The 25,114-nt window shown below is 38.7% G+C and overlaps 1 protein-coding gene across 1 annotated transcript in view; it reads right to left on the bottom strand.

Annotated features, from left to right (window-relative positions):
* LOC124166818 (proline-rich protein 12) overlaps positions 1–25,114 on the bottom strand; it is a 202,046-nt gene that overhangs the window by 53,577 nt on the left and 123,355 nt on the right. The gene's annotated exons all lie outside the window — the stretch shown is intronic.

Below are 25,114 nucleotides of genomic sequence, written 5' to 3'. Positions count from 1 at the left end.
GCTGAGATGTAGACCCAATAGCTCCTTGGCGTTGGCATCCAAGGCACTCCGCTTCTGATGGATCCGCTCTCGAATGAGAGCAAAACTCGCTCGTTTTAAAATTCGGTCGGACGCCTTGGAGTTGATAGGCGAGCGTATCTTGAGAAAATTCACTATGGGCAACACTATGGACTATGGACTATGGGCAGAACATCAGCCAAATATGGAGACCGCTGATTAATAAAATACAACGGTCGCGGTCACAATTCAGACTCCAAAACCCTTGAGCCAAATTTGAATCGGCTGGTCAACAATGGGCCTCAACCGTCCGTTGGCTAGCTCGCTATAAATATCCGGCGTAGACCAAGCTCGGCATTCAGTCTCAGCCCTGAAGACGATGAGTGAGGTACTCATTGAAACGTTGGCCTCAAAAAGCCTGACCCGGTGCTTAACCCGAGAAGATTTTATTCATTCGATTCGCCGGGAAAAACTACGATCATTTATTAATTTTGAACTATTTTAGCCGTTTATTTGCAGGGAATAATCCGAGTGTTCTATTTGTACGTCAGGATTACTTGCGAAAATTTGCTATTTTTTTATCCTTGTTATTTTATAGTTAAACTGATTATCGTAGAGTGCCATGGTGTGGTTGCATAAATAAGGGATGATTGGGGTGGGTATAAACCGAAAGGAAAAAAAACTGGGATGTGAATGAAAGGGGGGCGAGGAATTTTACTGTCTTTCGGCGAGGATCATGCTTGTGGAACCGTTCGCCGACCTCGGGACCATTATTACCTGGGATGGAAGAAGATCCGCAGACATAAACGCATAGCCCAAGTTGAGACGGTATTCATGATGAAAGGGACGCAGCTCTGCTACAAGTGCATTAAAATCGACACTCGGATATAAGGTCCGAAAATATTCGTGCGGGCATTGGCATACCAGGCATAATAAACATGCAGTAATGCAAAATCTAGCAACATGGTGCTAGGAAACTATGAAAACCAGGGCTCCTATTGTTCAAATGGACTGATGTGTTTACAGACGAGGTGGTGTACTTAAAAATTAGCAGGGGAACTATGAAACACCATTCGCCGCAGAAGGATACTGTGTAAAGGTCACGTGATTAGACTTAGCAATAAAGTCAGGATTTACCGGAGGATAAAGCTGAGGGAGATACCCCACGAAGGAGCCCAAGAAAGTGCACGTTCCTTTTCCTTGGAAAATTTTATGAGAAAGCTCAACAAATATTATTGGTTATTCAAAGGCCTTCTAGAAATACCAGTAGCAGTGTCCATGAACCTTATTGACTTATGTGAACCTGGAAGATATCCACAGCTGACAAGAAAAACTGTTTCTTATTTATAATGGTTATCCAATGCTACCTCCCTCTGATTTATTAACCCTTTATAACCCAGGACTGACTCTGGGAGAAATCAAATTTCAAGATTTTTCATTTTGAAAACTTGAAAATTTTACACTCAATGATAATTATCGTGGCAGCTAACTATTTTATCAATAACCTTACACTACAAAATAATGGGTAGTTTAGATATCTCCTGAGTAGAGCTGAAAATTTAAAGATTTTTGATGCTGCTTAGAAGCAGCATTGGGTTATAAAGGGCTAAATACTGTGAAAACCATTGAAGTACGTAGGATAGTTTTAGATTGTTAGGAAGTGACCTAGGGCTGCTGTTTACCCAACGTAGGATTGTAGTACGATGAACGAACGGTAAGGATTGCGAGCTGCAACTGTGTGCGTGAATATTCTTGAGGGGTACCGGGAAGTGTTGGAAGTAGTTAGTACACACTCCAACAACGGGGGGTCGCCTGGGAGGTCTCCGACTGACTACGCCACGTTTTTTTAGGAGTAAGGGTGGGGTGAGGCGCTGGTGTTTTCCTGTGTGGGAGTTAGGGTCTAGGGATCAGTCTCCTCTGTGGCATTTTCACGCCTTTTACGACGCCATACGAAAATGACGCGACGGCAATAGACTGGAGTTATTATGAGGGGGCGGAGAGGTTGGGAAGGGTCTATGGTTGACTCGCGGGTCGGAGCAGCGAGGGAAGGGGTTGTGGAGGCGGGAAATGGAAGCGGAACTCCCCGGCAAGTGAAAAGCGGGAGCTTGGGAGGAGAAGTCAGATGAGTGTGGGAGACCCATCAACGATTACCGTAAAGACGATTCGGGTTCGAAACAAAGACAGAAGAATTTTGTGGCGTCCCTTGATCCTTAACATAGTGCATAGCATAATAATAATTATTATCATTGTAAATATTATTATTTGTTTCAATTAAAGGCAATATAGGGGTGCAGTATATCAATGTTAGAATTGAAATTCTATAAATGCTGTTAATAAAAGTGCAATACCTAAATGTATTCCCTTTTGTTAATGTTCGCTAGTTTTATTAATATATTTTTTTATTAAGTGTTCTGAATAAATATCATCATGAAATACCCCGCGTGTATGTGTGGAATCCACCAACAAGCCATGTGGCTGAGATAGACCCTGTATGCTAAATGCAATCCATGGATATAAACTTATAAATATATATAAATTTTAAAATATAAACTTTCCTACGTAAAAATAAAATAAAAAGATGGATATAAAATATATTTGAGGGGATATGCAGGGTATAAAATTCCCCTTGAAGTATCATCTTGTTTGGCGGTATACTTATAGCAAGAATAAGAATAATAATTGCTGAGAAGTTAAGTAAGCATTCTATATACTCTACCTAGGAATGTTCTCACAGAGAAGTAACAGAAAGAGGAAATTTACAAAAATAAATAAATTTTAGTATTTTAGAAGGAATCATTATTTCAAAAGTTTAATAATAGGTAGATTAATTATTAAAATCATCGATTTAGTTTTACGACAGACTGTGGTCGCCAAGGATGGGACCCGTAGAACCTTGCAAGACCCAGGCTGACGAATGCCAAAGATATTCATTATCGACCACAATAGTTAAAAACTTTCTCTATAAGTTCACCATTAAATAGTAATTAATTTTCGTTATCAAGTATTAATCTGGTTGTTATGGTGAATCTATAAGAATATTTATTTTTACAACGAAGTATGAAGTAACATAACATGATGGAAATAACTGTTTCATCTGCTGTTTTTTTTCGCATGATATCATCACCATATCACGCCTTGACTACTTATTTTCCGCTACATTTTAAAATACCGAAGTGATATGTAGACCGTTATTAGTTATTAGCTCGATTTCCGTTGGTTTATAAATAACATTAAAAATTATAGAAGTACATAGAATATCCCATTAACTAAAAAACAATTTTTTGGAGTTGAGGATGAAAAAATGTGTTTGTTGGAGTGAAATAACATCTTCCATAGGTCAAAGTCATAGCTTATGTTGGCCGGAAGCCGTGACACTTCCCCCTCGAGAAGTTCACCTTTCGATAGTTCCATAAAAATGGCTCATGTTTGGGACTTGATGCAAATCACGAGGAGACCCTTTTGCTTTATTGCCCGCAGCCGATATTGTCCCTTGTCTCGATAAGACGTGTTCATTACGTTTATTAGAATTACTAGCATCTTTAAATGTCAGTACCCTTCATAGATAACTGAAGCGTGACCAAAATGAGTTTTCTGTGGAACTTTTTATGACAAAGTTCAAGGAACAAATTTGATTGGTTATTGCAAGACCTTCTAGAAACACCGTCAACAGAGTTCATAAACCTTAATAAAGCGCATTTAACCTAGGGGATACTCTCCGCAGAGAAGAAAAATTGTTACTTATTCAATTCCTTATGGTTTGCTAAAAGTTGTAAAATTCGAATCAAATTCAATTCAATGAACAATTTAGTTTCGGCCTTTTTGTATTCAGTTCTAGTTCACTTCACAGAGCCTAGAGTAGCCAACAAAGTCAATATCGTGAAGTATAGAATTGTAGCTGATTACAAAATCAAATCACCACAACTCAAGAGAGGATCCTGAATGTTGGGTTTATCTACATTATGAGGAAATTAATCGGAGAGGTAAACAGAGTAAGATCTTCTGTGCTGATTGAAGTTAACGTTCGATTCGAAAGCAATCATTTTGCGACAAGTAACCTCGTATTCTTTAAACTTAAGTCCATAAGTTTGAGAATAAGAACCAATTATGCAAATATTTTTTTGTTTTGTGTATTTTGAAGTCTCAATCACTTAGTTTCTTATCAACTTTCTTATCAAATTAAAGAGAATATCTCACATAGCAATTGTTGTATTCTATTTTTAATTTCAAATATGAGAAGACCGTTTGCTCGTCAGAACCTTACGCCCCCCAGAAAAATCCTCGATTCGCCTTTGTTCTTATGAGACTGGAAATTAAGCTGAAATTTTTACAGCTATAAGTTGATATAAAATTCTACCTAACTGTCCCAAAAAAGCTATGAAACTATCTTCTGCTTTTAAAGCCGTCATATTCTTGCCTATCTAATGCGGAATTTGCATGAAAATAGTAATAATGGGTAGGGTGTATGTTTTTTACCATTCCCGATCAGTGATCATCTATGACTCTTTTATAATTATAGTTTAAGACATTTAGCCAGCAAGACTGAAAACTTTCTCCCGACTTCATTGGTTCCTGGGCCTCGCTTTGAATTCGTAACTCGCAAAACAGCGAGGAAGGTAAAACTGCTAAAAATGTATGTTTCGGCAAGCGTCAGAGGTTTCGTGAGGACAAAACTGTGACTCGAGTCACGACAGAGGGATCCCACGTGATTAGAGGAAAAAGGCGAGAAAGCTTTGGTTTGAAGTGGGTAAAAAAACGGAATGAAGCATCCACGAAATGACGCTTCCGTCACAAAGAAAACCGACTCGGGAAAGAAAAAAATAGAAGTCGAGCCGAGAAAAGACAAACAGATGGCGCATTCATTTTCATAATCCCCGGATTTTCAACCTTTTTGTCATTTTCGGAGACCACACTTTTTTCAGAGGCACATCGAATAAGTAAAAGGCACAAAGAATTTCGTGAGGAGTGGGGAGGGACCCCCATTGGTGGGTGCGAAAAAGTTTGCTCGCAAACGAAAGGGGACAGTCTGTCACTCCTCCGGGCCGAAATAAGACCGGCGTCCATTATGCACCCGCCTCCTGAAGTGAGTTGATCGTTTGGCGTCATTATTTTTATTTTTCCCGCGCATTTTCGACGCCATCTTTGGTCCCGGGGCTGTCGAGGAATCAAATGGGGCGTGTTGTCCCGCGCAACCGGGCGCCTCGCTCGCTTGTCGCACCCTCTGGGAAAGGCGGGAAGAGGTGTGGATGTGTATATATAGATCGAACTCAACCCTTAATCGAAAGGGCAGATGGGTAGGGGAGGATTGATATAACGAGCGGGAAAAAAATCCCCACCACCACCACTTTGACCGGGGAAGAAATCATGAAGACCGTTCCTTTTTTTCCCGGTGAAATTTCGCAAAAACTTCCCAAAAGTGCACGCCAGAAATAATGACGCATGTGTATTTTCCCTGCGAGGAGGAATAAAAAGGCCAGCGTTGTTTGCATAAAGGATCTTCCCGTGTTTCCTCTCTCTTCTTTTTTTTCTTGCCCCTTCAAATTATTTCCCTCGTGCGGAGGAGGGGGGACACAGGACTTGATGATGAGGTAGTATGTCGTTCCGAATGCCTTTCCCTCATCATGGATTCGGAGACGGCAACAGATATATCACGCTCCGATGACTCCCTGGGCGATCTGTGAATCCAAACCTCTCTTCTCATGCCATCTCCGAGGCGTCTTTTCTCCAGAACGACGACGGCTGCAAATGCGATAATCATTAGTGAAGGGAAAAAAATTAAGCGGGGTATATAGCGGAGGGATAACACTCGACCTCTACCCTGTCCCGCCAGCAGTCACAGCTTTTCCTCATTCACCCTCAGCGAGATGGTCAAGAGGGTTTCGCATTGAACGGAGGCACAGTTCTTCCTTCGAAATGCACAAGGCATTCCCCACCTTATTTTCTTTTATTTTGTCACCACTCACATTCTTTTCATTATTTTTTTGTGGACTGGATTCTCATTCCTCGTCATCAAACTCGCGAGTATCGGAATGCGGGAGTAATGATAAATTGGAGTTCCTCGTTTTTTTTATTCCTTTATTTATTCGCTCATTCTGTTCCAACCTTGCGTGGTTGCGGAGAGGGAGTGCTGGTGTATAACTTCACCTGATAGGTGCGCTGTGTCCCCCCCCCTTCTCCCCTCCCCCAACCACATTTTCACCCTCCTTATCTTGCTGAAGTGGTGAACACTTCCGATTGCCATTTCGGACGTATCAGAATGCTCAAAGCGAGTACCATTGCATGTAATGGGAATTCCTTTCATATCGCGCACACCACACATAACATCCTTCGGCATTATGGAATGGCGTGATTTATTTTTGGTATTATAATTATTATTGCAGTTATAATTTTTCATCAAGCCAGCTTCACACATGTTCTCTCCTTTGTGTTCTCTTGGGTCACGTTCATACGTATATTCGAGCACAAAATATTGTGTGATTTCTCGGTAATGAGGTAGCAGTTTGAATGAAAAAGAAATAATTTTGAAAAAATGTGATGAGATTGTAAATGTGTTTGAATGCAGAAAAGAGCCTGAAGTTTAGAAATGCCACCGTTTCTTCATCTTATGACCTAAGGATAAATATTTTTACCACGTTCAGTCGAAATTCTGAAATAATTAGTAGAAACGTTGCCTAATAGTTGGGTTTCTTATCTCATGGAATTATCTCATCTTTTAGTGTGAACAAATAGGTTGCATGGTCAAAAACGAAGTGTAGTCTCTCTGCTGCGTAATTAAGTGCGATCATAATCTCAAGACAATTCGCGGTAGTTACCCGCAATATTATGGCTTAATGCGGACTAAAAGTTAACTGCAATATTCTGCTGGGAACCCACTTAATAATTTTGGTACATATTATCACACCATGGGAATTTATCTTTAAAGGATATTTACAGCTGGAAAATTTTCCCTATTTGAACCTACTTGGATCACGTAACGAAAACCGCTTTATTTTATTATCTTAATTCCTCGTGGCAAAATAAATTAAATTTTTTATGCACAAGGAACTGAATAAAAATCATACCTTGGCGTTGTGTTCCAGTAACGTCATGGCAAAATTAGCAGTGCCGGAACGCAATTTTCTTAACTTTTTTTAGAAGTGAAATATTACTCTACGTGTTTTTTTTATTAAAATTCAATATTGAAATTTTATTACGAACTTTTTTATTTCGGTTAGGAATGTATATATTAGAAAATTTGAGGCAACAAAATTGATAAAAAAGTTATGTGACTATTATACCTTTTTATAGCAAGTGCTGGAACGGTGTTCCGGCACCATGATACCACTGTTGTGTTCACCAAGAGTTCGGAAATAAATTATCGTGAATTATTGAAACGTGAATAATCGCCATATCTGTGAGTGATGAAAACGTACGATTTTTGGATTTCTTTGGAAATTATAGGTGAATTCTTTTTCGGAGAGGGCAAATATTTAGTAAAGCCTGACTTTCTATCCCTAGAGATATCCTAGTCATGGATTAACCTTAGAAATTCGAAGCCGCTGTGCTTAACGAAGTGAAAATAGTGAACATTTTAAATTCATGAAGATAGTACAAGTATTGCATGAATGGGCGGAAAGAAGGTCTATTGCCATCATTAAAAGTTTTGATACGAAAATCGTGATAAAAAAATTGTGGAACCGCCGCGCGGTTTGCCAATGGCAGGCGCGCTTCGTTCATGATAAATTCCAAGATTGTCTACTTTTTAATTTAATCTTTACGATGAGAATTTTAAGATCTCTAGCTCTAAGAGAAGAGAGCTCTAATATTATCGGTACTCGTGACATACTACGTCGGACTCATTGCCTGGGTGCTGAAGAAGGTGTTATAAAGAGGATAAGGGAAGCTATTCATCCGTCTATGGATCCCTCTTTCCTAATTGATACTGGCACGTCAATCGTGGGGGTTTTGAAGCCGCTGGAGTGAAAGTGTTTAATAAAACTTATCGGCGGGAAAATTTCCGTCGGGAGCATATGGTGTTAAGAGGATTAAGGGAAGACCGACCTTAAAGCGGGGCTTGAGAGTGAACGCTGGAAGACAACGCCTGCTTATGAAAGAGGTGGACAAAAGGGAGTGGAGGTCTATTAAGGGGAAGAGAGATTTCCGGATTTTCTCAGCTGAGAGGCGGCTCATGGAATTAAAATGAATGCAAGTCGAGTGGAAAAGTAATGAACAGGAAGAAAATGGACTTCAGCGTGAAGAAAGACAGTTGCAAGCAGCCACTGAAAGATCGCATTTGTTTGGCCCCAATTTTATCCTCACCTAGATAGCTTATATATTGATAGATAGAAAATCCGGAATATCGATAGAATTAGATATAAAATTCATCGTTTCATAGCTCTGTAATATTTCCAGGAAGTACATCTCTCCGCAATTCGACGTAATATTTTCTGAAGAAATTCTTCAGTCACTGGCTTTTTATCAAGGCGTTAGTTGATTTAATGAGAGGATTAGATGTAGAACAAATACTACAGAACCTAGATTATTTTTTATAAATGTCCACCATTTTGTCGTTTAACGAGTAATTGAACATTTTGAATTGGTAAACTCTGCTCCTAAGGCTACGATGTATTTCTTGCACTTAGATTTGATGAAAATTTGCGCAAAAATATGAGGTAAAAATAGAAAATGTAGATTTTAACAGTGCAGTAAAACTTTTTAATCGATTCCAGCTGTTGGTATTTTCTAAGATAGAATAAACAAACACATTATTGTATTCTTCATCTCCTTCACTGGTCAAAAATTCTTACATAGTTCGGACGCTCCTCTGCACTTAATTCTCCCTTCAACTAATCTTTTTACACCAACGTATCTCTTCTATTTCACATCCTTTAGATCTTCCATGCATTTTTTGGCGTCTTCCTTTTCCGTTAGTCCCATCTAAATTGTCCCTCGACGATTATCATCATCAGGCTATCATAATTACCTTATTAGCGTCTTGAATTTTTCTGTAAGTAGTTCCTTTTTGCAAATTAGAAGGACTTCTATTGTTACATGGTCGCTCATCTATTAAGCAGATCTGATGTATCGTCGTTCTCACATTTTCCCATGCGCCTTGACCACGTTAAGCCACGCACAGACCTCGCATACACACGCACCAATCCGGTATTTAAGTAATAGCACCTTCAACCCAAGTAAAGATCTCCTATCGAGTAATGAAAAGAACAGAGCTTCAAAGCAGCATATAACATTGATAAATGTTCGCTTAATATGCTGTAAAAATAGAAAAGATAGAAATATCAGCGCAGTAAAACATTTTTATCGACTTAAGCTTCTTCCGCAAATCAGAATAACCTCCTATTGTACTTTTGTCTTTCTTTTATGACGTAGATACGATGTAGCGGCGTTCTTATATTTTCCCATGCACCCTGACCACGTCAAGCCACGCTTGGACCCCGTTTGCGCAAAATTCCGTATCTTTGAACGAAAAATGAAAAGAACGGAAGTGCTAACCAGGATATTGCATTGAGAACAGCTTGTTATTTTCTTAATTATTATTAAAGTAGTCTACCGATTAAGGCAGGTTTCCATGGAGTACTTAAGACGAATTCTGGGAGCCTCCCTCTCCATCAAGAACTTCTCTCTTCACAGTAAACCCTATTCCCTTTTATTCTATCTAAAAATTCTATTCTTTTCCTTTCTCTCCCTTGTTTACCTAACATTCTACCATCTAACACTATTTTCAACATCCCCTCCCCGCTAAGTACTCCTCCCATTCATACGTTCTGTCTCCTCCGTATCTCATCTGAAAGCCACCTCTCCTCACCTACCATGTCCAGCACTTCGTCGTTCCTCCTCCTCTCCATCCACTTCACCATCTCCATTCTTCGCCACACCCACATCTCGAATGCCTCCAGTCTTTTCTCGTCCTCCTTCCTTAGTGTCCACGTTTCAGCACCGTAAAGCGCTACACTCCTGATCAGACTCTTCACTGACCTTTTTTTAAATTCTTACATAGCGAACCTCTCAGAAGCTCCTTCCTGTTCATAAAGGCCCCATTTGCTATGTTTAAAAAATAGAAAATATATAAATAAACTGTAAAGTAAAACTTTTTGTCAATTTAAGGGTATATTCTGTGAGTATATTTTGAGATGATATCTGAAAACACATAACTTCAATAGGGCCTTGAGTTCTGCTGGAAGTAACTCCTTTCTGAATTGGAAGGAACTACTTTTGTACTCAGATCTTTCTTAGGTGAATCAGATCCGAAGTAGCGTCGATCTCACACTTTCCCATGCGCCCTGACCACGTTAAGCCACGCTCGGACCTCGCAAGCACACGCTCCCATCCGGTATTAAAGTAATAGCACCTTCAATCCGGGTATGAATCTCTTATCGAATAATGAAAAGAACGGGGGTGGTGAGCAGCGTGTGAGAGGGGGGAAGAAGATGGAGTCGTAGTGGGGGAGAACGAAGGAGGTGGTTTGGGGCAACTCCTTTTTTTCCGAGCGAAAAAAGGTTTTTCGTCAGGGGGTGGTATGGAGAGAGGGAGGGGTAGGTTACGGGGATGTTTCACGGGAGTTTCCCCGGAGTTGTGTGCGGAGGGGAAGGGCTGAAGAGTGGGGGTGGAGGTCTGATGCGGGAGAACGAAAAAGACTCATGGGAGCGTGAAGAGGACTTAGTTTGCTCCTTCGAACCGACATAACGCTCCGGCGCGTTACACGGGGAGACAATCGCTCCTGCCCCACTCCTACGCCCTCCCCGCCCCGCACCAAACTCCACCCTGGAGAGCTTAACGTGTGAATGGCAGAGCAGCAGAAAGATGAGAAACCATCCTCCCCCTCTACCTCACAATGCCCACGTACAACTTCCTCTCCGCCCTCCGCGCTCCTATCACCCTCCCTGGCTGGCGCGTAACATTAGGAAAAATACAAATTACTCCACGCAGAAGTAATGCGTGAGGAGTGAGACGTGTGTTTTTTTTATTGTCCCACACCCTTACTTCTCATGCTCCTCTCCAGTGCCCCTGCGTCAATAGCGCGAGAGGGTAGGACCATACACAATTAAGTAGTGTGTCTCATCTCCTGGGTTACTTTCCGGAGAGATTGCCCGGGCAAATGTGTTGGGCATATGGGCATTAAAAATCGTAGTCGTGTCATCCGGCGCCTTAATTATTTCAGGTTTCTTTGGAGACCTCGGCTTAAGTGTCCGTGCTACTGGCTCGCTAATAGCTCCTGTGGGCATTGCTACTATTTCACACGTGTCCATGCATTTTTTTAATTTGATCTGTTTTAATAATTCCTCGCTGCATTTAAAGAGGATTTCCAAGTCTTTATTTCATTAGCCGTTATGTATCGTGAAATCATTCTATGCTTGAAAAGTATAGTTTAACATGGATAAAAAAGCTTCGTTGGTATTGTTAGTTTTTTACTGGTTTTCTGCTGGTAAAACTATAGTTCATGACTGATAATGATGATATGTTCAATTGTTATTCGCGATCCAGTTTCCTATTCTCTATCGCTGGTCTCTAATACTGGATATAGGTGATTGCGGGTTTCATTTAATATTTTTAGTTATTTTTGGGAACTACGTATTACAAATTCCATAATCAATTGTTTCTAATGTATCAACTGTTCAGTGTTCACGAGGCTATGATGATAATCTTCTGGGGTTAATCAATAGTTGCATGAATTGTAAGGGTAGAAATTTTCTGGAACACTGCTCACTGATCAAAAAATACTGTTATTTATTTTTGCTGGTTTTATGTTAGCATACTTAGATGACACATATTTTTTACGTTCATGTAAGATAATGTTCACTTTTATGGAAATATTCACAGTTACAATTTTCAGGTTAGAGGAAACTTAAATTGATTTTTCTAGCCACTCCTGGAAACTATTTACTTAACATAGAGTATACGAATTATATCGACCTTAATAATCCAATTGGTTACCGGACTTTGATTACTATACTGGCCTTAACCTATGATTTCATTTGTTGCCTTAGTAATAGGTTATTTTTTTTAGCTCAATATGAAGCAGATTAAGACTGATATCCCGGACAGCAAGCTTTACATTGTCGCGAGACATATTCGCTTCACCGGCTTTTATCGGTACAGATAATGGTGGTTCCTCTCGCTTTTTTATTTTCGATGAGGGCGCTTGTGTAGCCGTAAGTAATGTTATATTGGACCGTGATTCAACGACCTAATCTCAGGCGATGGATGTAAAAGGCTGGAGGAGAGGGGGAGGCGGAGGAGGAGGGGGAATCAATCCGAAAATAATTAAACTTCTTCCATGCTCCCTCGTCCCCTGCTCCCGAATACATTTATACACGCATGGTTGAGGGAAAATAGCCTCAACTACTGGTGTGGAAATTTTAATCATTTGACCCCCATGAAGGATTTTATCAAGAAACATACTATAGAGACATTTTTAGCTACGCTTTCAATTTTAAAAATAGACATTCTGTACAGAATTTTTCGAGTAAAAATTAATGCCAAGGAAAACGTGCAATATTCCAGAAATTTTTGCTATGGCATAGCATGCAATTGTAGACTAACGCCAAAATATTAACATCAGGGCCTGGTGAACACCTGATACATCAGATGCACTAGGTATTGGAGTTTGTAATGCATAGCCGCCAGGTAACTAGAAAGATGAGATAATGGCTACAATCACTTATGGTCAGTAATTGAGACCAGATAGCAAATAGGAATGTGGATTCTGACTAATAGTCGAACTTATCATCATCAGTCATGAAATACAGTTTAATAATAATAATTATTCATTAGTTTGCCAACAGAAATCGTTCTTTTGCATATTCTCCGAAAAAAATGTAAAACTGATGTGATCAAATTATGTGAAATTGTGAAATAGATCTTTTCTCTTTAAGAAAATTTACTTTTTAGCATTGGAATCTTTCTTCAGTGATTTATCAGAAACTTTCGTGGTGTATTATTTTCCTAAAATTGAGGATATACCACATTTATATTAGTATTTGAAGGCTGTAATTTTTATGTTGGAAGTAGTTTAAAACTTCAAGAGTCAACGAAACTCTTCGGTCATTGTTTAAAACCATTGGGAAAATCTTTCGTGGAATTAAACTTGTGGTAAGTTGCGTTTTCCATGCGTGATATACTGAAATTGAACATAATCGCGTCGGAGCTCAATGAGTTCATTTAATTTTTATTTCGGGAGGTATATCTTAGTTGAATTCCATCACAAAAAAAAGTAATCAGTAAATTATTTGGTTCAAAACTTTCAGGAAATATCTCTATGGAATAGATTTAGCCTTAAGTCATTATATAAACCGTTAACGAACTCTACCGACCTAGAAATTTCTCGCGCCAGCCATCTAGAATATGAAATAAATCCAAATTTGGCCTCGTGCATATATGGTGCATAACTTCGATCCCGTCGCAGTAATCAAATTTTGGGGCATTTATAAAAGTTCTATTAATGCGTTGAGGAGAGTGAGGGTGTGACGCAACAGGCTTGGAAAGAAAAAAAATTCACACATCTGGCGCCGTCCCGGAGCCAAAATTTCTTTCGGGGATATATTTTTGTGCCGTTGCAACTGGCTCTTCCAAATGTTCTCTCCGTGATCTCCCGAGGGGAGGCTGCTCCATTCACACAATAACTCATCCTGTTAAGTGATGTGACCATGAATATAGAAATGGATCGGAATATAATCGCCCGATTTTTTGGCTTAGCGTCCCGCAGGCTGGTATGTTGCTGGTATATGTCGTTATAGTCGCTCCTAGAATAACAAAATGTATTAAAAAATGATTCCAATTCATTAAAAATCTATGTTTTTCTATTATTAGTAAATCAAGGAATTACTCAATGAAGTCATGCTACTCCCAGGGTCATCTTAAACTCAGCTGGTTCTGATATCTTCAGTGATCAATAATAGATCTAATACCTAAATTGCCGTTTGGATAATGACAAAACATGTATAATTTATCGAGATTTCAGTAAACTGGAATGAGTTCATCTCGGATGACAACAGAGAATTTTTTGGCGTAAAGAAGAAAGCAAATATAATTTTGGCACATCAAAATTTACAGGATAAGGTTTACGTGGAGTCTGTAAACTAAAACGGCCAGTTGATTATGGCCAGTCCTAAACATATTATATCATGATGAAGATAAAACAGTAGTTTTCTTTACACAGATTTTATTTTTTAACCGACCTTGATTTCGACAATATAAAGTCTCATTTTCAGGTTATTATGTCAAGGTATTATCAGTGTATATTGTCGTAAATAAATGTTTTACCGTTATCATGATATAATTTCTCAATTTACACAAGATATGGCCAAAGACTTTAAACTCTAAACTAGGAATGCTTAAAGGTATAGGTACGTTTTCTGAAAAACACAACCAGGGCTTGGCATTATGACGGCTCAGGGAAAAAATTGAACTTTTGCAACGGAATGAAGCATGAAAAGAGCATTTTCACTATCTTTTACACGCCCTTTTGGATGTAAGGAAATCCTTCGGTCATCCTTTCGTATGACCATCACCTGAGTTCTTTACTCCATTCACCTCCGGAGATTTCCTCTGAAGTTCGCTCCTACCCTCAATCTTCATAAAAAATACTCTCCTCTCTTTTCAGCTTCTTCTTTTCCAAGGGCGACCGAACTCATCAAACCCCTTCTTCCCATCCCATCACCTCTCCACACATCCACTATCATCACCACCGTAAGCCGCGGGGCACTGGCGAAGGTTTAAATCAGAAAAAAGAACCTTCCAACTCCCCCTACCGTACCCGTCCCCCGCAGTAGGAAGAGTGTGACAGGGGCTGTCTTATTTACACTTACAACGATACGCGCATGCATGTGTTGGAAGACACTCAAGATGGTACACTGCCTGAACAGCGGTTGAACGCTCAAATAGTAATCATCTTTCTTTTCGTTTGAAAATTCACGTATTTAATTCTTGCAATACATCCAAGCCTGCTCATTCCTCTAACGGTATAAGTTGACCTAAAAGGAATTGGGAGTGAATACCTGTTGTATACTTTTCTACTAGACTAAAAAAGCTCCTGGTTCTATTTTTTCTGTATTAGTTACGTAATTATTCCTGGGGGATATTTGATTTGGAGCCTTCGATAGATTTGTGGACCAACAAAGAAAGAAACTTGTTTAAGATTCAAACCTTGCTAATCACAGTTTTGGAATTCCCACTATCAATTACTGCAATACATCCAAGGCTGGCCATTAAATCTAAAATGTAAATGAACATTTTAAATCACACCTTAAAGGTGCGTATGCGTCATGTGAAACGGAATGCCAACCGATATTCTATTCACGCTTTTGAGGCCAAGATACTGATATAAACCCCAATCTTTAATGATATTAATCCCTTTGGAAACCTAAATAATATGCATCCCGGTCAAATTCAAGCATGCACTAAACACAAAAACAGAGCAATGATACTCGGGTGCATGTGTGTGAAGTCACTCAAGGTAGTACACTACCTATGCGAAAGGAGTAACGCTGGAAATGTAATGGTAGCCAATGACTCCTTATTTTACGATTGAAATTTTTAATGAGACCCCACACGAATATGATTAGTGAACAAGATAAGACGTATTGGCTCGTATTTAATGTTGCCGATAAGGCCGTGAAAAAATCTGTGAAAATCTGGAAATATCCATAAGCATTTTTTATATCCTACCTTTTTATTCATAAAGTCATTTTGTTTAAATTAGGCGGCAAAGGACAAATATTTGCACCCATTGCGTGATATTTGTTATTTAAATTTTGAAGTCAAACTGTTTGAAATAGGCTGGAAAACTAGGTAAAATGTTTTGAGTGTATTACTCATAAATGTCAACGCTAAAATGAAAAATTTCTCGCAATAGACGCCCAAATTAATCTGCGGTCAAATAATCCTTTGATCTAAATGTAGTTCTTATTCTCCGTAATTCCCCAAATCATCATGCATCTGTCACACAGAAATATATATAATTTTGTCTTTAGTAACAATTATATTCAATAATCCTATCATAGGAGAACGTGATAGTCTTTTGGGGAGAGCGATTGGCTGCTAATTTAAGGGCCCGAGTAGAGTTTAAGTAGTTTTAGTAGAGATTAAAACTTTTGAAAACTCCCAAAAAAAACCTGAAGTGCGAGGTGGATAAACGTTAGTTTAAAGTGTAATTTTCCTTGATGCCTGTGCTATACAATGTACTATATCTATTAATTCTGTCTATGTTGGCACAAGTCGACAAATTCTTCCTAAAATGAGAATACGGTGGCATATATATCCCTATTAGTGCCACGCACTGGCGAGAAATGCCAAAGATATTGTCATTAAGTTTAAAATTAAGTGAAGAAAATCTGAGAACATCTACATACTGTTTTTTAATTTCATCCTTTTCATTATATTTTTCGACTAGATAATTAATTATAATTTTCTATTCATGTGTATAGTTGCTGCATAGTTATTAATTTGAACAACTAAGTGCCTCAAAGCCAATAATTGGGATCTTGGCACTTATCGTTTGAGAAGCAAAAGCCGATATATCGTCCCTCAGCTATGAAGGTTAAGCGCTACATATCCAAGGATTATTTACTAAGTCCGAAATAGTTATGGTTCGCATGGACGCTTTTCGCCGAGTTGGTGAGCTCAATAAGTATGTTCATCTTTGTATACTTTCAGCCTGTACGGCGGCCGCTCATATAGCGGCATAGGGCATTGAAAACGATGAGGAGTTGTTTAACAAAGGGTCCATGTCACCATGGGAGATATGTTAGGTGGAGCATTCCGGAAGAAGTGTTCGGGTAGGAGTTTCTGGGGGGGGGTTGGGTGTTTACGGGGATGAGATTTCGGGGGGGGGGGTGTGGAGGGGTATTCTGTGAGAAGATGAAGGAGCTCTGCAACACAAGGCGGGCACGGATGGAGCAGGGATGAAATAGCGTGTGAAGGTTCCCGTTGGTGTGGCTTGCCACACGCTTTGTCGAATCATATCGATCGAGCAATCGATTTTTTCACTCGCATCTTCCCCGCGGATGATGTTATTCTGTGAGAAAGAAGGACGTGCATTTTATTTTTTAGGAATCCCATCGCTGATTTCACTCCCTTGTGCGCATTTTTTTTCAAAACTCCGGCTCCCGTTATTCGCACTGATGCTCTCCCTTCATTCTCTTCGTCTTCTTTATTCCTCTCTCATTGCTTCGCTCTCGTTCGCCTTCATCAAGGGGGTACTGATGCGCGGTTTGAATGTGGAGTGCATGCATGGGTTTGACCGGAATGCAAATTATTTAGGTTTCCATGGGGATTTATATCAATAAAGGTTGAGGGTTTATGTCGGTACCGTGGTCTTATAAGCGTGAATAGGATATCAGTTAGGATTTCGGTTCACATGAGTCGAACGTACCGTTATGGTGAGATTTAGAATGCTCACTTATGTTTAAATTGAATGAGCAACTCTGGTAATGCAGCAGTAATTGAATATGTGAACTCCAAAGCATCTTAAGTGCGTTCCGCAAAGTTTGAAGCTTTGACAAGGTACTTTCTTCAGAGGCCTATAAACCTATCTAAGGCTTCAAATCATGTATCCCGAAAGTTAGAAGGACTAGGTATGTAACTATCACAGAAAAAATATATCCAACAGCTATAGTAGACCTTAGATACACAAAAGGTGTTCATTCCCAATTTAGGTGGACTTATGCCATTTCGAGAAAATGGCTTGAATATTTCACAACATACCGTGTGCTCTAATCGCTAACTTATTTGATCTAGTTTGTACGGTTCACAAGTGTAAATTCTGCGTAAAGAACGTGGTTTACTTTAATTTCGTGGTCAAGGTAGTCCTTTGACATTTTAACTGAATAATTGTCTTTCAACTATCCCCAAATGTAAGAGACCCACAAATATGCACGTTTTCCCCTCATTGTGAGTGATATTTGATGGTTGTATTCATCAACTTGCAGCGAGAATTTGGAAAAGCATTGCAGCAACTTTACCTCACAGACTGAATCCAATAGGAATTCTTGTCTCTTTTAGTGCTCTCCAGATAAGAACATGCTATTATTGTTAGTCTATTTATCTCCAGTTTCTAAAATAAGGAATGGTTTTCCTGTAGTTGCCATCGAACCAAATCTATGCTGACATTTCTAATGCCTCTAATGCGTCTCAATACCTTCTTTTATTTCATTTGATGACTTTTAGCTTGGCGTGCAACAATATGGCAACCTCAAAAAGCCATGGTATAGATTTAGATTAATGCTGATTTTTAATTATCGCCACATAATATGAGCGTACTCAAATAGACAGGAGAAAGTAATTACCAGGAAAGTACATAGTACAGTACTAGAGAGTACTAAGTGTAAATAAATGATTTTCTTTCTCTGGAGGGGCCTTAAATTTGATAACAGTAATAAGATATCATTAAACGTCTATACAAGTCATAAGCAAAATTATCTTATATACTTAGAGGATATCTTTGTGGCAGTACTCCATGTTCATTGATGTAATGGTATTCTAGTATTTATGATTCGGATATTACTGAAAATAGATTGAACCGGAAAATATATCATAGTCTTATTTCTTTTATTTTATTGTGCAAAGAAGTGGAAAAAATGAATCGCAGATGCGAAGGAAAGAGGATGATGAATAAAAGTACGAAATGGACTGGGCGAGCGATGAAGCTAGGCTTTCCGTAAAGACCACAATAGAAAGCTCAACCGAAGAGAGATTGAGCGAAAAAAATCATGGGACCACTGAATGGACCCCATTTAGAGCATTGTTTGCAAATGGAAGCAAGGGAAATGGGCCTAAGAGCATTGATATTGAATAGCGAGCAGCAGTGAGCCAATCTAAGGGTTCAGGATACTTCTCGGTGTATACCCTACCATTTTTTGTATTCGAGGTTGTGTTTGGGTATTATTTTTCGGCTCAAAATCAAAACTGCAAAGCGGTGTTGTCGTAACACTAGACATTCGATGATTTTCCCTTTTTGTTATGGGGTCTTCATTAATGTAGTAAACTTATAGTGATCTATGGCAATTAATTTAAAATATAGTGTAAATTGTCATCATTTGTGTTTTCGTAACACTAGACATTCGATGATTTTCCCTTTTTGCTATGGGGTCTTCATTAATGTAGTAAACTTATAGTCATCTATGGCAATTAATTTAAAATATAGTGAAAATTGTCATCATTTGTGTTGTCGTAACACTAGACATTCAATGATTTTCCCTTTTTGTTATGGGGTCTTCGTTAATGTAGTAAACTTATAGTGATCTATGGCAATTAATTTAAAATATAGTGAAAATTGTCATCATTTGTGTTGTCGTAACACTAGACATTCGATGATTTTCCCTTTTTGTTATGGGGTCTTCATTAATGTAGTAAACTTATAGTGATCTATGGCAATTAATTTAAAATATAGCGAAAATTGTCATCATTTCATAATGAAATACATGTCTCTACATAAAATAAAATTTATTCATCTTAAACACGTCACTTCCGCATTAACCGATTAATGTTCCCATTTGGGAACAGGTTTGTAAAATTTCATAAAAATTATATTTAGTATCTGTGATTACTTTTATAGTTTATTTAATGTAAATAAAGTATGGAAGTATTTTTTAAGTGAATCGCATGACTTGTGTATACATTGACCGTTGATTATTCCTTTTCAAAATTGGTTATTATCATCACCTCTGTCGTGAGTATGCGGTTATTTGATATTTTTCCCCTAACTCGCTTTTCAGAAACAAATACTCATTTATTCAAAAGATCATTGTTAAAATTATCTTTTTGGTCAAGTGTTTAAGTATTTTTCAAGCAACAGCAAAATTTTGTGGTGTTTTCTCATTTGGGAACATGCTTGACAACGAATTAATTTTTTTTGTTCGGGTTATCGTACATAATATCTCTTAATTAGTTGTAAAATGAATATGATATGCAAAAAATAATAATAATCAGTTGGTAAGTTACTTCGGTCTTCAACGGATTAAAGAATGAAATTAAGGATTATGTTCATTGAATAATTAAGGCTCTACCGCTTTTAGCTCATTATTTTTCGTATCTTCACTGTCATTTCCTGGACGGAGAACGTTTTCTGATAGCCGGAATTTCCATTTCAGTTGGTACAACTCTCCATTATCACCTTATGAGAGGATATTTTTGGTTGGGGTTAGTGAGACAAGACGGCTTATCGATAATTTTTAACACCTACTTGTGGAGTGTTATTAAAATATGACTAATTGTAAGATGTTGTGCCTACTTGAGAATCTGCCTCGTTTACGCGGGTTCGATGTTATCACAGTTGACCGATTTACTGAATTTATATATTTGCACTATGGGTTAACTGCATTTTTGTTTGTTTGTACAAACTGTTTGCTGACAACTTGGACGGTATTCATTTGAGTACTTTATTGTAGTTAATAGAATGCAATTCAACTGAATATGTCATATGAAATGGGTTGCTTAGCTAGGTCAGAGATCTAAATTACAAATGCTAGCCTGCGGGAAGGTTGCGGGTCATCCAGCCTCGCTATAATATTTTTCATCCTAGGCTTTGGTAGTCAATCAGTATAAATGTGGGAGAAGTAAGTGATCGCAATTTGTAATAATGATTTTGGCTAAAGGGAATTTTGTAAGGACACATCACTGAGGATTGAGGGGCGATTTCAGAAGGTAGTGACCTCCATATTCCTTCCCCATATTATAGATCAAATTATATTTCCCTTTAGAGGGTGAAAGAATGCGATGGTAATGTCCTATCATGGTGTATCCTCCGTGTTCACCAATGAAATCGGGTGGTAGTGAGCGCAAAAGGCCCTATTGGATCGGAATGATATCGTGATGAGGAACGGGAAGGACGACATAGTGGGAGCAGAGTTATTGGGGATGGCCGGCCGGCCCTGAATCGAGGAACCCACCGCGCGCGGCGCCCGTGTAGTAAGCTGTTCTTCCGCCCCTGGGCACAAGGAGTCCGAAGATATTACCGAGCTTCCTTCTCGGCGCGGAATTGGTAATGGAGATCTAAAAGGGTGGCCTGGTGCTGCGGTTGGAAGGGGATGAGATCAGAAAAAAATGCCGAAACGTCAACGGTAGTGGAATGGGATGTGAAAGGAGATTGAGACGCTGGTGGTACAGGGACAATGAGTGGGGTAGGAGGGAGGTGGAAGGAGGGGGGGAGGCGAAAAAAATATATATGTATACGTGAGCTTGAAAAAGGAGGAGTGGGGTTAGATATGACAGGGAAATGGTTTGGAAGGGTGGGAGAAGGAGGTGTTGTTAGCAGACGGTGGGATAAGGAAAGCATTGAAGGCGAAGATGGAGGAGGTACCCTCTCAAAAGGAACCACAAGGCGTAAGGGCGGTAAGGAATGGAAATATATATATGAAAAAAGATTTTTCTGGGGACTCGAGGAAGGATAAAAAAAATAAAATGCGACGGTGAAAATTACAAAAGATGCATCCGCGAACAGAAGTGGGCTTAAGGCTCGGAGGGAAGGGGGACTCGAATTTTTTAACGGCTTAAAAGTTAAGTCCAGGAATTAATAATTTTTTTAAGAATATGCTCATACTCTGTAGACGGAGATGATTCCATCGATGTCTCCTCTCTCAGGGATATGCTGGGAAGGATTATTGAATTGTCTGTGCCGCTGAGCAAAGGCGATATTCGTTCTTTATTTTCATCTTCAGCGCTAAGCACAAGAGAAAGTCTTGGGATTTGAAACTTAGTATAGTTGCTGGCATTGATTGGGATGGACTAGGAAAATAATGGAATAATATGGTTTATATGTCGCGGTTGTTTAATCCTGATGAAGTTAGGTTATTCTTTGCTTCATTCCATTTAAATTAACCATTGTTTTATAAACTAGTGTTCAAACAAAGATTTAGGCAGGTAGAAAATGTGAAATCATAGTTTATCGTAGTAATAATTAAAATAAGACAATTCCTTATTCACGTATCATGAGATTCTTAATATTCTTAAGAGATAATGAAACAAAGAGCAGCAATTATATCTAAATTAGCCGTTGTATTCGTATTGGCGACATTTTGAATTAGTTTGAGCTGTTGCCAATTTTCCAAAGTTTAAATACCAGTACCAGGCAGAGAACGCAAGAACGGAGTTTTCTCCGCACGGCATTTGAGCACGTAATAGATTTTCACTATGCCTACAACCAGTCATTATAATAGATGTTAGTAATTTCGCATGGGGAACTTGGACTCAGCCAACCATACAAAATGTATTCAAGTTACAATCGAGTGCTTCTACGTCCTCCGAAAGCTGCAGTATACGAGTGCCTCGCAATCACGTTTATTCCTAACACGGCGGTATGCTGCTCCAATGGGATTAGGCAGCAAGCGATGTATGTTTAAGGATTTCATCGGAAAACTTAAGTAAATAACAAACGGCTCAAAGGTAAGCGACTAGGTAAGCGATGCGTTACGGCTCAGCCGTGCGGGAGCTTAGGATTATAATAACTTTCAGGGACGGATGGCGGAAGTAAGAATGGAATAAAATTTTACGCTCAACGAGAAATCAATTTTGACAGAGAGAGAGAGGGAAGATGGAGGTAGAGGATCGGATATGTAAAGATAGGTTTGTGAAGCAAATCGGAAACGAAGATCCGGAATAAGTGAAAAAAATCCACGCACATATTTCTTATGTATTTATACGTATTTTATGTGTACATGGACGTAGAGGTGGGAATATAATCGCATGCAAAGTAGGCGGAAAAGCATACGACGCTTTGGGTGGAAAAAAATATCGGGAGAGACTCAAGTTCTCTCCCTGGGGAAGTGATGTTGAGGAATTTTTTCAGTCAGCCGAATCCAGTTAATCGAACGCATATCTTCTCCCATACCATTTCCGATTTAACCACCAGTCCCCCATCCCAACCTTGAGGGGGCCAAGAAGATCTTTTGGAGGGGGTAAAATCGCAGTAAAAGCGGTCGTTCAAAATATCCCGTCGAAATTTCTGATTCAAATTCAATTTATGTTTGAAGTCTTTTCTATGAGTCTTATTTTTGGCCGGTTAAAGGCATCTCATTGCCTTTTAGATGCACTATTAGTCAAGTAGACTCAAGTAGAATTGTTTTCATGGGCAGCTAAATAAATTTTCAGATAGCGACTGACGAAAATAGTACCTTTCAGCCAAATAATCACTTATGCATCACAAGTTTTTCGGTGGATCTTTTTACTTATGCGTTTCACGGTCGTCAGACATATTATGTTACGCGACATATAATGGAAATCAGAGGTTTAAATTATTGGAAAATACCTCTACGTATGTTTTTTCTTCAAATTCAGCCAGATATAAAAATATTTTGGAAATGCCATAAAGTATTTTCGGATGGAAAAAGTTTTCTGTGCCTCTTAGTAATTTTTGTTGCCTAGGATAAAATACAGCTTTACTCACCATTTTGACGTGAATCCTATATTTATCGCAGAAAAGAAGTTTAATGTACATTTTCGTCCCAAGTATACGGTTCTGTTGAAATGTAAGATTCAATAAGATTAGCTTCAAGACCCATAGATAGTACAACCAAACTAGAACTCTGACGTTAAAAAGTCGCTCTGATCTGAGTCGAACATTCATTTATTCGGATAAATCAATTTTTACAAAACTATTTCTCTTTTCCCGGAATCGGTAGGATCTTTTGCCATGTAAGATATTTTTCACGCTACTTAATGTGAGTATTGTGGATTAGGAGTAGAAAATAAAATATTCTGACCTCTTTGTATCCGGGAGTTTTTATCTCACATAAAGAATATTCATATCATAAAAATGTAGCCTTTATCAGGAATGATTTATCATCAGATTTTTCTCCATTACTAAGTCGTGAACCAGGGATTGATTGCATCAATTTTTTCATATTTTTCCGAAAATAATTAAGGATTGAAAAATGCAGACCAAATACTTTACACATTTGCTGGGATAACCAGGTTGTAATGACTGTATCATTCATTATTTCTTTGACATCGCCGTACTTGATGAAAGAAGTACGTAAGCTGAATTTTACTCCTCGGCTCCCCTTAAGTTCAATTTGCCGGAGAATAAAAGAGAGAACAAAAGATGTTCTTGAGAATAAAAAATAGAATATAAAATAAGTGTATTTATCCAGGACTATCCTATAGTGCATGAAATTCATTTCAGAACAAGAACTCTGTGTCATGATTTAAATGAGACATCGCAATTTTTTCAAAGGTTCTATTCGGATAGGACGTTGTTGTTAAAAAATTACGTTGTAATTCTGTTGTTACAACAACATTATCAATTGCTTTATTCATCAAATCATTATGATAAATTGTTGCAGCAGCGAAACGCGTTATGTTCAAATAAATGCAGTGGAAATCTTGTAAAATCTCATTTAAATAATATTAAGAACTTCCACCATATCCTGATGTATATCATACACGAAGAGCTTTGTGGCCTAAAAAGTAGGAAAATAAAAGTATTTATGGAACATTATTGCTATACAACATTAATTATCTTTAACTAATATTATGTACAATATTACTATGCACACTGAGGAAGTTAGTTCTCATAATACCTAGGAAAATGTAATGTCGTTTTCAACTATAATTTATATTTGCATTCTTTCATTAATCACCATTACATTTTTGAAATAAATATGCAAATTTTTAAAAATAGAATTGGTTCAAAAATTTAGCGTTCAACATATAGTCGGGAATATTATACCACACCCTTATTGAAAGAGAGATCAGGTCCTCTTCCTCCTTCTGTCCTTTGCAAGCCCTATCACCGCGCTCTTCCAAGTCTTCCCCCTACTCCTTTACGGCATCGCCCCTTCTTTCATCCATCAACACTTCCATCAAGCGCGGGGGAGGGTGGTCTCCTCTTCCTCCCACTCCTTTTACCGCACCCACTCCTCCTTATCTCCATTTTTTTTCCTTCCGACTCGATCCTCCCCCACCTTTGCCAATCTCGGCGACTCAACGTTCCTCCCTCCAGCTCCCGTCCCCGCGATGGTGTCTCATTCAATCAGTCGCCGCACTCTTCCGATGTATTCTTAACTCCAGAATACAAATTTGCATTCATTATCATAATGAGAAAAGGCTCCGCTGGAACCGGAGGCATAAATTAAGCTCTTATTTTCGGACGGCCGACGCTTCCCCCGTATCTGCGGCTGGCAATCAATTCCTG

The sequence above is a fragment of the Ischnura elegans genome, chromosome 10 (genome assembly GCF_921293095.1).
Source record: "Ischnura elegans chromosome 10, ioIscEleg1.1, whole genome shotgun sequence".
Classification (NCBI taxonomy): Eukaryota; Metazoa; Arthropoda; class Insecta; order Odonata; family Coenagrionidae; genus Ischnura; species Ischnura elegans.
This window is presented reverse-complemented; position numbering and strand designations above follow the sequence as displayed.